Genomic DNA, 14,932 nt, shown 5'->3' with positions numbered 1-14,932 from the left:
TTTATGTGTAATTATCTCCTAACACTTTTTGGAAGATTTATTTTTGCTCTTGTGTGTACTAACATTTCAGGAAAATTGAACTCCAAACTATGAAGACTTCAAATCAAATTCAGCATACAATCCTTTGCAAATTGAAGCTTTAAATTGTACTTTGAATTGAGAGGGAGTGATTGAAATTGAGTGAACAGAAACACACACATACATACTTAAAGAGATCTTACAAAATATGTATTGATCGTACAGGACGAACATAGTTCGTACGGGACGATCAAGTCAGTTATCTCCTCGTAGGAGCAATGGAACAAACAAGATTTGGAGGAAATTTTTCTAACTCCTGACCGTCCATGACGAAATTAATTTCGTCCAAGGACAAGTTAGGCTCTGTAAAAATTTCGTTTAGACGAAATCTATAATAGTGCCAGGAAAACATTTGCTCTATAAAAATTTTGCCTAGACGAAATCCAAATCGTCCTGGGATGAATTCTTCTCTGTAAAAATTTCGTTCAGACGAAGTTCATTATCGTGCCAGGATGAGTTGCTCTCTGTAAAAATTTTGTCCGGACGAAGTCCTGTTCATCACAGGACGATGTGAACCGACTTACTAAAGTTGGTTACATCCATGCAATTATTTGATAACCGACCTATGGTATAACGGATCGTACCGGACGAACCTAGTTCATATGGGATGATGATCGTGTACGAACATAGCTCATACTAATATACATAAGGATCATTTTCGACACTTTAAGTAAAATTGTCTAGGACGATCCACGATCGTACGGGACGATCCATTTCATGTTAACTTGAATATTTTGCAGTTTTGGACGGTTTTTCTTGTCTCTCCTATATAAGGTCCAATTTTTTCTGCCACTCAATCTTTTTGCCTTTTGATCTTCGTGCCTATTGAAAGAGAGTCAAGGAGAGAGTGTGAGAGAGCATTCAAAGGAGGATTTATACCACTGGAGTGTGAAGGCTTCGCTTAGTGTTCAAATGGAAGAATCTCTACTCTTGATTTGGGTTTACTTCACTCTTTTCTTTCTTCCTTCTAGAATTCTTGTGAGAAGATCTATCAAGGAGATCCGGTTCTCTGCTGACACTTGGAGAGTGTGAACATCCATGGGTTCTCTGCCCGTACTAGGAGAGTGTGAAAGGATGAAGGGTTCTCTTCCCACACTAGGAGAGTGTGAAAGGATGAAAGGTTCTCTACCCACACTAGGAGAGTGTGAAAGGATGAAGGGTTCTCTGCCTACACTAGGAGAGTATAAAAGGATGGACGGTTCTCTGCCAACACTGGGGATAAGTGTAAAAGGAAGACGGTTCTCTGCCTCACCGGGTAGTGGTGGAAAGAGTTTTTATAAAGGCTTCTCCGCCTTGCTGTGGGTGCTAAAGGAGATTCACTAGTGGTATTAGTGCAATACTCGGAGGGTGCCTCCTGGGAGTGGATGTAGGTCTGGTTTAGACTGAACCACTATAAATCCTGTGTCTTTTAAATTTTTACTGCTTTTTATTTTTCGCATTTTGTTTAGTTCTTAAAAATTGTGGTTGAAAAAATTTTTCTAAAAATTTATTAAAATTTATTTTCAGTTCAACATACTCAAGTGGGATAATTTTTTAAAATACCAATTCACCTCCCCCTCTTGGATAGCCTTGGGACATAAGCGTAGGTTTAACAACCTAATTCATAGTGAACGAATTTCATCAGAATTATCGTTAACTTTATATATGAGGTTTCATAAAAAATGTTATATCTCCCCAAAGGAAGAAAATATTATTTATTAATAATTGTTTGAACATGATGATAATGATTATCAAACCCACAAGCGAGGAGGTGTCTGATAAAAAAAGAAGGTAATGATATACTTATGAGAACTCCAGTGGTCCCATGCTTACTTCTTAGGTTGTTATAGTTTTTATATTATCAAAAACTTTATTTAGGTTTTAAGTAGAAAAAGTTTTGTCATGACCTCATAAACCTCCGCATATCCATGCTAAGACAAAAGTGACATACAAATACCAAAAATAAGGAAAAGCAAGCAAAATCCTATATGCAAACAAGTCAAATCAAACAAATCAATATAATTAATTCCTTAATGAAAAGTTCGTAGCCAAATGCCCCATTTATTACAACCCAAATTGTAGAAATTAAAAATGGCCGGGCACCACTAACCATAAACTTGGATTCTAATCCTATGACAAACATAAGTAGACTCTGAGTGGGTTACTCTTCTATCTTCATCTCCTTGAACTTCTCATCCTCGAAGTCCTTGTATTCATCATACCTGGATACCGAGATGGAAAATAAAACTCTACCCCTGAAGGGGAGGTTATTCTTTCCACTTTGGGTTATGTAGTGATCCAAAATTGAGGTTTTAAATGGAAAGGGACTATCCCCCTGAGAGGTATTCTTTCAGCTTTTGAATTCAATTTTGGATCTAAGCATTCCAAACTCAAAGACTCTTTCACAATCAAACATTTTAAATAAATTACATTGATATTCAAAAGGAAAATCTATACTCTCTTGCAATGTTATCCTAAATAAATAAATAAATATCCAAAGTAGTTATATAATAAAATTGAAATACTCAATCCAACCACGCTTGACCATTCTCTTATCTATTTGGGGGCTAAGAAAGATGAAGCACCTATAGCAATTATATAATAATTAAATTTTTAGCCCCCTTTTATTGACCTACACAAGCTTGTTCACATGTAGAAAACTTAGTGAGCAACCAGATCGGCCCTAAACTAAGAAGAAACTATTTCACATCACATCAATTCACAAAAAAATTAAAAGTAAATAAACAGATCAAATAATTTCAATCATAACATGTAATGAAATCTAGAAAAACCTGGCACATAGCGGTAAAGTAAACACCGACCTATCCTAGACTAGAGTTGATTATCGTACCAAACCAGCTAAAGTGTGTGTAAAGGATAGTGTAACTATGGTAGATCTTAAATTGGGTTGTTAGTTGAAGTTTTCTAATGTTTTGGTATGTTAGAGGTCGAAGGAAAGATTTATGTTTGTAATTAAGTGTTAAAGTGATAAAGCTTATCTTAGGATAGATTTTAAGGATTGGTTGATTGAATGAGTTTAATTAATTAAATATTAAAGGGTTAATGAAATTTAATTAATTTGATTAATTTTTTATTTTAAGTATTAAATTAATTTATATTTTCCATCAATCGGTTCATGGCGTTGTGCCACTAGACTTGAGGAACCAAACCTCCTTAGGACTCACAGCCCCACAGCTCGGAGTAGTCCATTCTAAAAAACTAGTTGATGTAGTTGGATTAAATATTTTATTTTAGTTAAATAATTAAGAGCCACTAAATTTTAATGTTATACACTCCATTGAATTCATTCGTGGTGTTGTGCCATCAAACTCGAGGAATCTGGCCTTCTTAAGTGACGTAGCCTCGCAGCCTAGAGTAGTCCATCCTAAAAACTTCATCTTTGAAGTAATTATTATGTATTATAATGTTGGTTTAATGGTTTTATTAATCAAAATAGAGTTTTTTGGAATTTTAAATGAATTATTGGTTTTTTTAAAATTATTTGAATTGTTTAACCATATTAATTAAGAGACCAAAAGTTGACCTTTTAAATTAAAGTTAATTTTGAAGGTTTTATATTTTAGTAAATTTAGAGCCTAATATGAGGAATTAGATTATTATTTTGCTTAATTTTGAGTTTTCTATAAAAGGTTATGATTTTTTAAAGTTTGACCATAGATTGGAACTACAGTTGACCAGAAAGTTGACCTTTTGACTTTGACTTCTTTTTAAGGTTTTAAAATTTTTAGAAAATACCATATTTTAATTAGAGTTGAATGATTTTACGTTTGATTATATTATATTTTTCTGGAATTATTAAGGATTTTTTAAAGTTTGGCATTTTTTAGAAATTTTAAAATTTCTTTAATTAAGGGGATTTTTTTTTAATCCAACCCAACCCTAAATCCCTTGGAATCAACCACAAAGGTCAGGAATAACCTAAGGGGGTGCTCCCAAGCATTTGGGGAATTTTTTGAATTTTAAAAAATTAATTAATTAATTAAATTATTAATTTTCCTTAGGAATTAAATAAAAAAAATATATTAAGGGTTATTTGATAGGGATTTTATTTTTCATGAGTTGAGAGTTAAATTAGGGTTAATTGATGGCATTAACACATTTTTTATAATTTAAAATAAATTATGAGTGAATTAATTAGGGTTCTAAGCCAAATATAATGGGAGATTTTGGGGTCCTTAGTTGGTAGACTAAATGGGCACTAAATCTAATGGATTTTGGATCATGGGATCACTTGATTTTATGGTTTAATATATATGAATTTGGGCTTAAATGAACCTATCTAAGGTGGATAATAAAACCACTTAAGGTAACCTTGAGGTCACCTTAGAAAATTCTTAGGTCACTATCCTAGGCCTTGATTGGGGTGTAATCAATGGCTCTAAACTCCTTAGAATAAGCATAATTAGTACACCAAAATACAAATTTTAATTCTCGTTATAAAGATTATAAAGGCAATTTGAAATCAAGGGTTAAACCATGACCCTTGATCCCAAAATAGTGCCCTTATATATTTTAAATAAGAGGGATAAAAATTTGGACATGTCAGAGACATGTCTAAATTCAATCTCCCAAGGTCTCAAGCCATGGGGACATCAAACAAGAACACAAATGCAATAATAGTTAAACAAATTCAAATGAAAATTGACATAAGCTCAGAATTAATTAGGGCTTGAAACCAAAGGGCTTTTGAAGATCTCCCTAAGATCTTTCGAATGAACATAAGAACACCTAAATTAGCAATGTGGATTGGGAGATATTTTTTTTATGATTTTTGAATTTAATTAATTCGGGATTACACAATCGTATTGCACTTTTACACGCGGTGTACTTCGATTGGTAGGTCAATGATTACTGTTGACAGTATAAACACAGGATTAAAACCAACCGTTGGATCATGAATTGAATGGCTGTGATTAACCAGGCTCTAGAACCGCAGGATCTAAATGGCACCATTTTTCTAAATCAATAGTTATGATTTTGTCTCCAAGCTCCCATGGCTAACTGAGACCGTAGAGCTTTTCTAGTGTGATCTGAAGAATCCCACCATTAAAACTCTATTAAACTTCATAAAGAGCATTAGAGAAATAGAAACCTTCAATCCAATCGGGGAAATCCATTATGGTGAAGGTTTCCTTCTCACTTTACCGGACTACCTATCTAGGGGAGCTTGGGAGAAAAATTTTTCATGGAAAAAGCCCCAACATATGGTTTTTTCTCATGGGAAGTTGAGGGGAAGAAGACGAGTAATTCTCCTTCAAATGCCGAGACCGATGGATGGCTGAAGGTACAATTTTAGTGGAACGTGGATGGGTTTCACTGGAGCTCACTCAAATGAATGATTAGATGAGGCTAGGAGACAAGGGAAAATTATGGGATTACTTAGAGAGCTGTAGGGAGGAGTTTCAAAATGCTAGGTGTGAATTAGGGACATTTGAATCAAGTTTCCCTATTCAAATGCCTTCTATGAGCTAGGATACTTGGGATCGATCAGGGCAACCATTGGATGGCCTCTAGGTGGTAGGGTACACTCCCTCAAAGGTCTATGAGCTTGAAGCTGATGATCCTAAGCTTGGTGAGGCATAGGTTTGGAAATGGCTCAACCTAAGGTGTTTTTGGCCACTTTAGGTTAACCTAATTCCTAGTCCAAGTTGACCCAAGGGCTAGGTCAACAAGGCATGGTGTATTGGGTCAAGTGGAACCCAATACCACCATTAGTTTGATCCAATTGGGATGGGATTGGAACTTGGCTCAAGGGAGACCCCTCTTTTGACACTTGGGTCAAGCCAAGTGGCTAACCCAACTGGACCCAAGGCTTGGGTCTTCAAGAGGGGTCTCTTGAGGACCTAATGGGTTACCCCATGGGTTTAAATAGGTTTTGAGAAGTCTTAGTCAAAGAATTTGAAGGGGTGGAAGTGTATGGAAAGTATGGTCAAACTTGGTTAACTTGTTCAACCAAGTTGGTCAAGGGTTGGGTCCATTGAGTTCAAGTTGATCATATGAACTCAATGGAAGATGTCTCAAGCCAAAAGGAGGTTATTTGGATGGAAATGGGTGTTTAAATCCTTAAGCCCCACTTTGGTCAACCATGGTTGACTTAATCAACCAAGTTAAACCAAAGTGTGGGTTTGAGTCCAATGTATTCCTAACAACATTTAGGATCCATTGGGATAGGTTCTGAAGATTGATATGGAATGGTGGTGTTAAATTTAGGGGAAAAGACCAAAAAATGTACCTCTCTAAAAGGTATTTTTGTCATTTTGACCCCTGATCAACCTTGGGTTAATTAGGGTCCATAAAAATGCAGGTTAATAGTCCTAAAGTCATAAAAAAAGTCATGTATATAGTTGGAAGGTTTGGAAGCGGCTCCAAGATCAAATTCCATTACATGGCATATCCAATTGCATATGCTATAAATATTTGATGGTTTTGTAGCAACTGAAAAAATTTAGTTTCTAGGGCTAGGGACCTTATAATGGCTTCAAATTTGGAGGGTTGGCACCAGAGGCAAGTCATGAATATATATTTGATAGACCCTAAATCAAATGTTGATTAACTGGGTTTTAAGGTGATAGAAAAATCACCTAAAAAGGATTTCAAGACCTAGGTCCTTAACTCCAAAATTTGGCTTGGAAGCTTGGATCTGGAATTAATTTTGAACTTGAATGGTTGAGTTTAAATTAGCCATATCAATTAAAATCAAATAAATGATTGAGATTGATTGGATATGATTTAAAATTTGATTGAAAGTTGGTTGAAAGTAGGACTAGAGATTGAGTTAAATAGTGGAATTGGCATTGATTAGGATTGGATTTGATTTTGATTGGGACCTATATGATTGAGAAGTGGACACCTTCCAATTATTAGGTCACTAAAAAGAAACCAAGGTAGGTTCTAGTGGCATCATATAGAAATGAGGTAAAAAATGATCCATATCAGTAAGCGCCATGGCGAAACTAGAAAAGCCGTGCAACGACATTAGTCCATTTGTTGGGCACAGCAGGACTGATCTTTCGAGCATTGCAGTGCTAGATTCTAAATTTATATTTTTTTATAAATAATCACTATGTTATGTTTATAAGAGAATTAAGTCACTTAGATAGTTTTTGTAAAATTTAGAGTGCTTCTCTTAATTTCCCTTAAGGTGACAACTAAGGGAATTTAAAGAAGTATTGGATACCATCATTAGAGTGTTTGGCATGTGTTTTTGGAAGAAAATCTATATGTAAAGAGAAGAAGTGTATTGGAGATCAATTGAACCAATCTGTTGATATCTATCTCTTATAACTTCTTTTTATCATGTTATCAATCAAAATGAATTTGCTTCAATTCTACTCTATATATGGCTAAGTTCTCTAGTTTAAGATTGGTGATGTAAATATCATATGTAGTACTAATGAGTTCTCTTATTTTTTAATGATTAAAAATATATTTTTAATATTACCATATATTAATTTAATGTACATAGTGGTCATATATATGGTTAAAATTAGGTGTAATATGGGTCTTGATGGAGGAAGTAGGCATAACTAGGTATATTGAATTAGCATGCATCATGCCTTGGCATAGGGTATAAAATATACAAAATTCTTAAGTAAATGGACATCTTTTATTCCTATAAACTCAACAAATATCTAGGAAAACATATGCTCTGAATAACAGCACAATTAAAAGATAATCATTAGAAAAAATATGTTATTTATGCTCATCAATCTAAAGCATTATATTCATATAGTGTATTCATTATCTTAATATTATTTTATTTAAGTGATTGAATCTCCATAACATAAATTTTATCGACTAAAATAATTATTATAATTTTAGTAGATAATATTAATATTTGTAAGTAAACATATCTTCTTCATGGGATTGATACTCTATTATTTTACACTATTACTTGATTTGGCATATATACTTGCATATATTAAGTGGGATTTTTATATCAAAAAAATCTAAGCTTTATTATGGGGGCTATGGATTAACTTATAAAATTGTGAAATGCTTTAGGGTGCTTTCAATGCCTAAAAATACTTATGTTATTTTTGATATAAATTTATAAAAACTCCACTTAATACATGTAAATATACATGTTGAATCAAGTAATATAGTAATAGAGTAGAGAATCGATCCCACAAAGAAGTTAAGCATACTTGAATTTATTAGTATAGTATACTAAAATTACAATAATGATCATATTTAAATAAAAATAGTTATTATGTAGATTCAATAACTTAAATAAAATTAGATAAAGATAAAGAATATACTATATGAATATAATTTATTGGATTGATGAGTATAAATAACATATTTTTCCTAATGATTCTATTTTAATTGTGATGCTATTCATAGTATATGCATTCCTAGATCTTTGTCAATCTTGTAGGAACAAAGGATGTTTATCAAATTCCTATGATTATTTCATCTCCTTAAGAATTTAGTATGTTTAATACTCTATGCCTAGGCATGACGCATACTAATTCAATTTTGCTGGTTATGCTTGTTTTCCTCTATCGAGGCTCCACATTACACCTAATTTTAACTATATATATGACCACTATGTGCATTAAATTAAGATCTTGTAATACTAAAAACATTATTTTAATCATTTATGGAATAAGAGTTCATTAGTACTTCATATGATACTTACTTCATCAATCTAAAATTAGAGAATTTATCTATACTTAAAAAAACTTGAGCCAAACTCATTTTTATTAATATCATGATAGAAAGAAAATACAATAGATTGATATAACTAGATAGGTTCAATGGATCTCCTCTAAACGCCTTTTTATTTATAGAATTTCTTCCACAAATATAAGCCAAACACTCTAATGATGGTATCAAGCACTTCTCTAATTTCCCTTAGTTGTCATGCTAAGGGAAATTCAAAGAAACACTCATAAATGTACAAAAATTGTCTAAGTTATTGAACTCCCTTATAAACATAACACAACTATATATAGAAAAACACAAATAGGCATATGGCTCTATAGTATTATAAAGATCGATGCCATTGTGTCCAACAAATAATCTAACATTGTATCACTATTTTTCTTGTTCCACCATGGCACTTACTAATATGGATCAGTTACTTACTGAACAGTTGTGTGGCTTCATTGATATGTCATGTCCTTGGGAAGTTACAAATGCTACAACATGACATTACTAACTTTCAGATGTTGTGGCATCGGAAGGGCAATTTAGGTGCTGAGACTTTATTTATTGTGACGCTGTGATGCTGGACAACATAACACTCGGCGCTGCAAAGTTGATATTTGACTATTGCGACAATGTCTAACTAAGAATTCAACACTTTAATGTTAATATTCTAATGCTCTGGTGTTGTCTTTGATGGCGCTACAACGTTGTTTGTTCCCATGCCACGGTGCCATATGGAAGTTAGAATTTTTTACCATTTATGTATTTTTTATACATAATACAACTAAAATAACATTTTTTTACTAAAAATATAACACATAAAATAACACATTATTTACACTTATCAAAATCTCCTCAACTTAAGCTCTTGTTTGTTCTCAAGCAAATAAAAATATTTAAATTTGGGCGCTGAGACTTTTTTGACTTGATTTTACCTAATGCTCAAGTTAAAATTGCAAGAAGAGAAATATATTACTCTTTACGAAAACTAATAAGGATTGATAATTATTAACCTTCTAAAAGGCCTCTTTTATAATTTTAAGTGAGAGGAAGTTTTAAAATTTGAATCTTTAATCCACTTAGTCTTAGCTCAACATTGTTAGGCTTCACATATCCAAAGTTTTTTTTTAAGCAAATCAAATAAGACTATTTATAAAATTAAACTATTAACTGGGTTTCATTCCTTAAAATGCTAAGTTTATTGTCTTCAGGTAGACTTGCCTATATTTTTCAATTTGGATGGGGTAAATTATTTTCATTCTTCAATTGATCCTTTTATTTTGCTATTAGATTTATTTCATTATTACTAGGTAAAGCTCCAAGAGGTCTACTACTGATTTAAATTGTAAGCTGACTTAGTTGTGTTTCCAAATTTTTAATAGAAGCAGCTTGATTTTCTAATTGAGTTCTTAACTGCATAACTACATCTTCCAATACTATTTTCTTATTTTCAAATTTATTGCTTTAATTAAATCCTAGAGGATTTGTAAGCCTATGATTAATAGGAGATTGTTGAGATGTGCTCTAACTTACTCCTTAATTATTCTGCCTATTATTCTACTAATTACTACCACCCATATTATTTGACCAATTAAAATTAGGATGATTCCTCCAACCATATATATATATATATATATATATATATATATTCGAATAGGGATTATTTTATCTTCTAATTACATTAATATGTTTAATCCCTTGTATATTAATATGTTTATTTAAAATTTGATCCCTTGAGATCTTAGTTTATATTCCTATGGTATTCAATGTTTTTGAAATTGCTACAACTTGTGCAGTCAAAATTGATAAAACATTTGATTCATAAATTCTAGATAGTTTCTAATTAGGATATACAGGCTACTGAAAATTATTGGTATCCATCTCCTCAATTAATTCATAAACTTTCTCAAATGGCTTAAACATTAATGATCCTCCAACTACAACATTGATTATAGAACTAAGAGATCCTAGTAATTCATTATAAAATATTTGAATAATCAGCCAATTAGGTAATGTATAGTGCACACATTTTCTAAGCATTTTTCATAAATCTTTCCCAACACTCATAAATAAATTCTCCTTCAAACTTTGTAAAAGAAGTTATGTAATTTCTAAGTTTTATAGTTTTTTAAAGTGAAAAATATTTAGCGAGAAACTTATGTGAAAATTCATTCCAAGTTGCTATAAAGCTTAGGGATAAAGAGTTCAACCACATTTTTTTACTTTATCTCTTAGAGAAAAGGGAAGCAATCTAAGTTTAATAGCATTAGCACTAACACCATTGTACTTAAATGTTACAATAATTTCTAAGAAACTGGCTAAATGTAAATTGAGATCTTCTACAAGAGTTCCTCCAAGTTGAAAATTTTGAACCATTTGAATGATAGCTAATTTTAATTCAAAATTATTAGCTTGGACTGTAGGTATATTTATGCTCTGATGAATTCCATCTACTAAAGGGTTTGCATGATCCTTAAGAGGTTAAGAATAATTTTACTCTTCATTAGGTTATGTTATTTCATGATCTTTTTGGTTTTCTAAATTTTTGAAAGGGTTCTCTCAATTTTAGGATCAAATGTCAACAATTCCTTTCTAAGGCTATAAATCATGCAACTAAAAAATAATCAAAGTAAAAAAAAAAGGTGTAAGTAGGACTAATATACAATTAGTTCAATAATATAGTAAAAATTTTGCAAAAGCAAAATACCATCCCAGCAAGGGTGCCAAAATCTTGATTGGGGCTGCTGAGTAACCTATAGAGTTATGAAATACTTTAGGACTCTGTCAATCATTAATAATGCTTATATTTTATTTAATATATGCAAGTATAAGTGATGAATCAATCAATAAAGTGATAGATTAGAGTATCAATCTCCTTAAGAATTTAGTATCTTTCATATTCTATGCCTAGGCATGACGCATAATAATTTAATATTACTGGTTATGCTTGCCTCCCTCTATCGAAGCACTATATTACATCTAATTTTAATAATACATATGGCTATTATGTACATTAAATTAATATATGGTAATATCAAAAATATTATTTTAATCATTTATGGAATAAGAGAACTCATTAGTACTTCATCAATTCAAAACTAGAGAATTTAGCCATACATGAAAAAATGTTGAACCAAGCTCATTTTCATTAATAACATGATAGAAAGAAAATATAACATATAGATATCATCAGATACGTTCAATGGATCTCTCCTGTACACTCCTTTTTACTTATAGAACTACTTTCATAAATACAAGCCAAACACTCTAATGATGGTATCAAGTACTTCTTTAAATTCCCTTAGTTGTCACCCTAAGGGAAATTTAGAGAAGCAATAATTATTGTGATAACATTATTTAAGTTAATGAACTCCCTTACAAACATAACATAACTATTTTGAAAGAAAATACAAATAGGCATCTAGAGCCACTACGCTATAAAGATCGGTGTTGATGCTCCCAACAAATGAACTAACTTTGTTGCACTATTTTTCTTGTTCTTTCATGGTGCTTTCTCACATGGATTAGTTACTTAGTGAACAGTCATCTCACTTCACTGACAAGTCATATCCTTGAGAAGTAATAACTGCTACAATGTGACTTTCATGGCATTTGTATGCTAGGGCACTGAAAGGGAAAGGCGCCGATGTGTTATTAATTTTGACGTCTTAGTGCTGAATAATGGAACACTCAACACTAAGAAGTTGATATTTGACTGTCGTGATACTATCTGAAAGAGAAGTCGGTGCTGCAATGTTGATATTATGGTGCTCTGATGATTTCTTTGATGGTAATGTGGCGTTATTTGTTCCCACACTGCGGTTTTATATGGAACTTAGTTTTTATGCCTTGTTCATATTTTTCCTACATAATATAATTAAAATAATATATTTTTACTGAAAATATAACACATTATTTACACTTATCATATTGTTATGGAGTGATAGAGCCCTAAATCAATTTATAATTGTGTAGGTTAATCCACACCTATCAATTATTCCTAACAATATTATTTGACCAATTAAAACTTGGATGGTTCTTATAACCTAGATTATATATATTGGGGTATGGATTATTTTGTCTTCCAATCAAGTTAATGTTTTCAATCCATTGCTCATTATTATTTCAATTAACATTTGATCATCCAATTGTGTAGATAATCTAGTTCTTAATTATGTATTTTCTTTTATTATGTTTAACTTCTTAGAAATTACTACAACTTATGCAGTCAAATTTGACAAAACATTATATTCATATACTCCTACTACTCTCTCAGGATTTACCCTTTTAGTAGGCCATTGGAAATTATTAGTAGCCATCTCTTATATTAATTCATATGCTTTCTCAAATGGTTTAAACAATAATGATCCTCCAGCTACAACATCTATTATTTCTCTAAGAGATCCTATTAATCCATTATAAAATATTTGAATAACTGACCAATCTAGTAAAGTATGGTGAGGGCATTTCCTTAAATCTCTCCAAACTCTCATAACTCAATTCTCCTTTAAACTAAGTAAAGGAAGTGATATCATTTCTAAGTTTAATAGTCTTTAAAGATGGGAAATAATTAGTAAGAAACTTCTAAGCCAACTTATTCCAAGTAATTATAAACCATAGGGTAAAGAATTCAAACATATTTTAGCTTTATCTCTTAGAGAAAATTGGAACAATCTACGTCTAATAGCATCTTCCCTAAGAGGCCGAGATTAATCTTGATCTAAAATAGGTTCAACCATTTTAACTATCTTTTAGTTTTTTTTTTATTTTTGAAAGGGTTGTTTTTATTTTAGCGTCAAACAGTAAAAGTTTCATTCTTTGCCTATAAAGCATGCAACCATGAATATGCAATTAAGAATTAAAATAGAACAAATAAAATAAAAGTTACAAGTTGGTCTAATTATGTAATTAATTCAACAATATAGTTAAAATCTACAAAAAAACAAAATACTTCCTCGGTAACGACACCAAAATATTGATAGAGGCTGTGGAGTGATCTTTTAAATTGTGTAAAATCTAAGGCTCTATTACCCCTAAATAATGCATAGGTTTTCTCCAATTCTACTTTTAAATTTTATAATTAATAACAAACTCCACTTAATATATGCAAGTATAAGTGTCAAATCAAGTAATAAATTAATAGAATATAGTATTGAACACATGAGAAAGTATGCTTACTTGCAACAAATTACTATTTCCAACTATAATTATAATAATTATCCTATTGAAATAAAAATAATATTTTTGGAGATTATATCACTGAGAAAAATTGTAAAATATTTGATATAATATTAGATTAAAATATTTTGGATTTATGAATATAAAATTATATATATTTTCTAATAAAACTCTTCAAGCAATGTGATTCAGAGCATATGCATCTTAGATCTGTATGAGCTTATAGGGGTGAAAAGGATATCTACTTACCTCCTACAGTTTTAATGTCTTCTTAAGAACCTAAAATATTTTATATCCTATATTTAGGCATGCAAAATGTCCTATCTCAATATTTTTAGTTGTTCTTTCATTCCTCTGTCAAGGTTATATATCACATTATATTTTAACTACACATATGACCACAATGTGTATTAAATGAAGAGAAGGATAATATTGAGAGCATCTTTTTCAAAGTTTATAGAACTAGAAGTCTTTATTAGTACTCAACATAAATTTTTTATCATAAATCTAAAATTAGAGAATTAGCCAGATATGGACTAAATAACTAGCAAACTCATTTTTATTAAATTCACGGAAGAATGAAAAATACAAGAGAATTATATCACTTGAAAGGCCCAAGTTTCTTCTCAACACTTCTTCTTCCTTTAAATAATACAGTTGCTTCAAGAAATAAAAGATAAACACTCCAAATCATTGCATCATATACTTCTTAGCCTCCCTTAGATTTTACTCTAAGAGGTAACTAGAGATGTTCTCTAAAAAGTATATAAATTACATAAGTGACTGAACTCTCTTTCAAACATAATTACACCACAACTATTTATAGAAAAACATAAAAAAGTCAACTTGAGTTGTGGTGCTCAGAATAATGGCAATGTGGTACCCTTGAAATGAACGTGCCTCGACACTGAAGCTTTTGCACCATCACGACTCTTGCTGACATGGACTAGTGGCTTAGTGAACATTCAAGTCTCTTCACTAATAGATGTGTCCCTATGAAGTTATAACTTTAATGCCACAA

General features: G+C 31.4%; 1 pseudogene; it reads left to right on the top strand.

Moving 5' to 3' along the window:
- Positions 1-13,182: 13,182 nt before the first annotated feature.
- On the top strand, positions 13,183-13,278 carry LOC114579281 (annotated as a pseudogene).
- Positions 13,279-14,932: the final 1,654 nt, after the last annotated feature.

The sequence above is a fragment of the Dendrobium catenatum genome, unplaced genomic scaffold (assembly GCF_001605985.2).
Source record: "Dendrobium catenatum unplaced genomic scaffold, ASM160598v2 fragScaff_scaffold_262, whole genome shotgun sequence".
In the NCBI taxonomy this organism is placed as follows: Eukaryota; Viridiplantae; Streptophyta; class Magnoliopsida; order Asparagales; family Orchidaceae; genus Dendrobium; species Dendrobium catenatum.
This window is presented reverse-complemented; position numbering and strand designations above follow the sequence as displayed.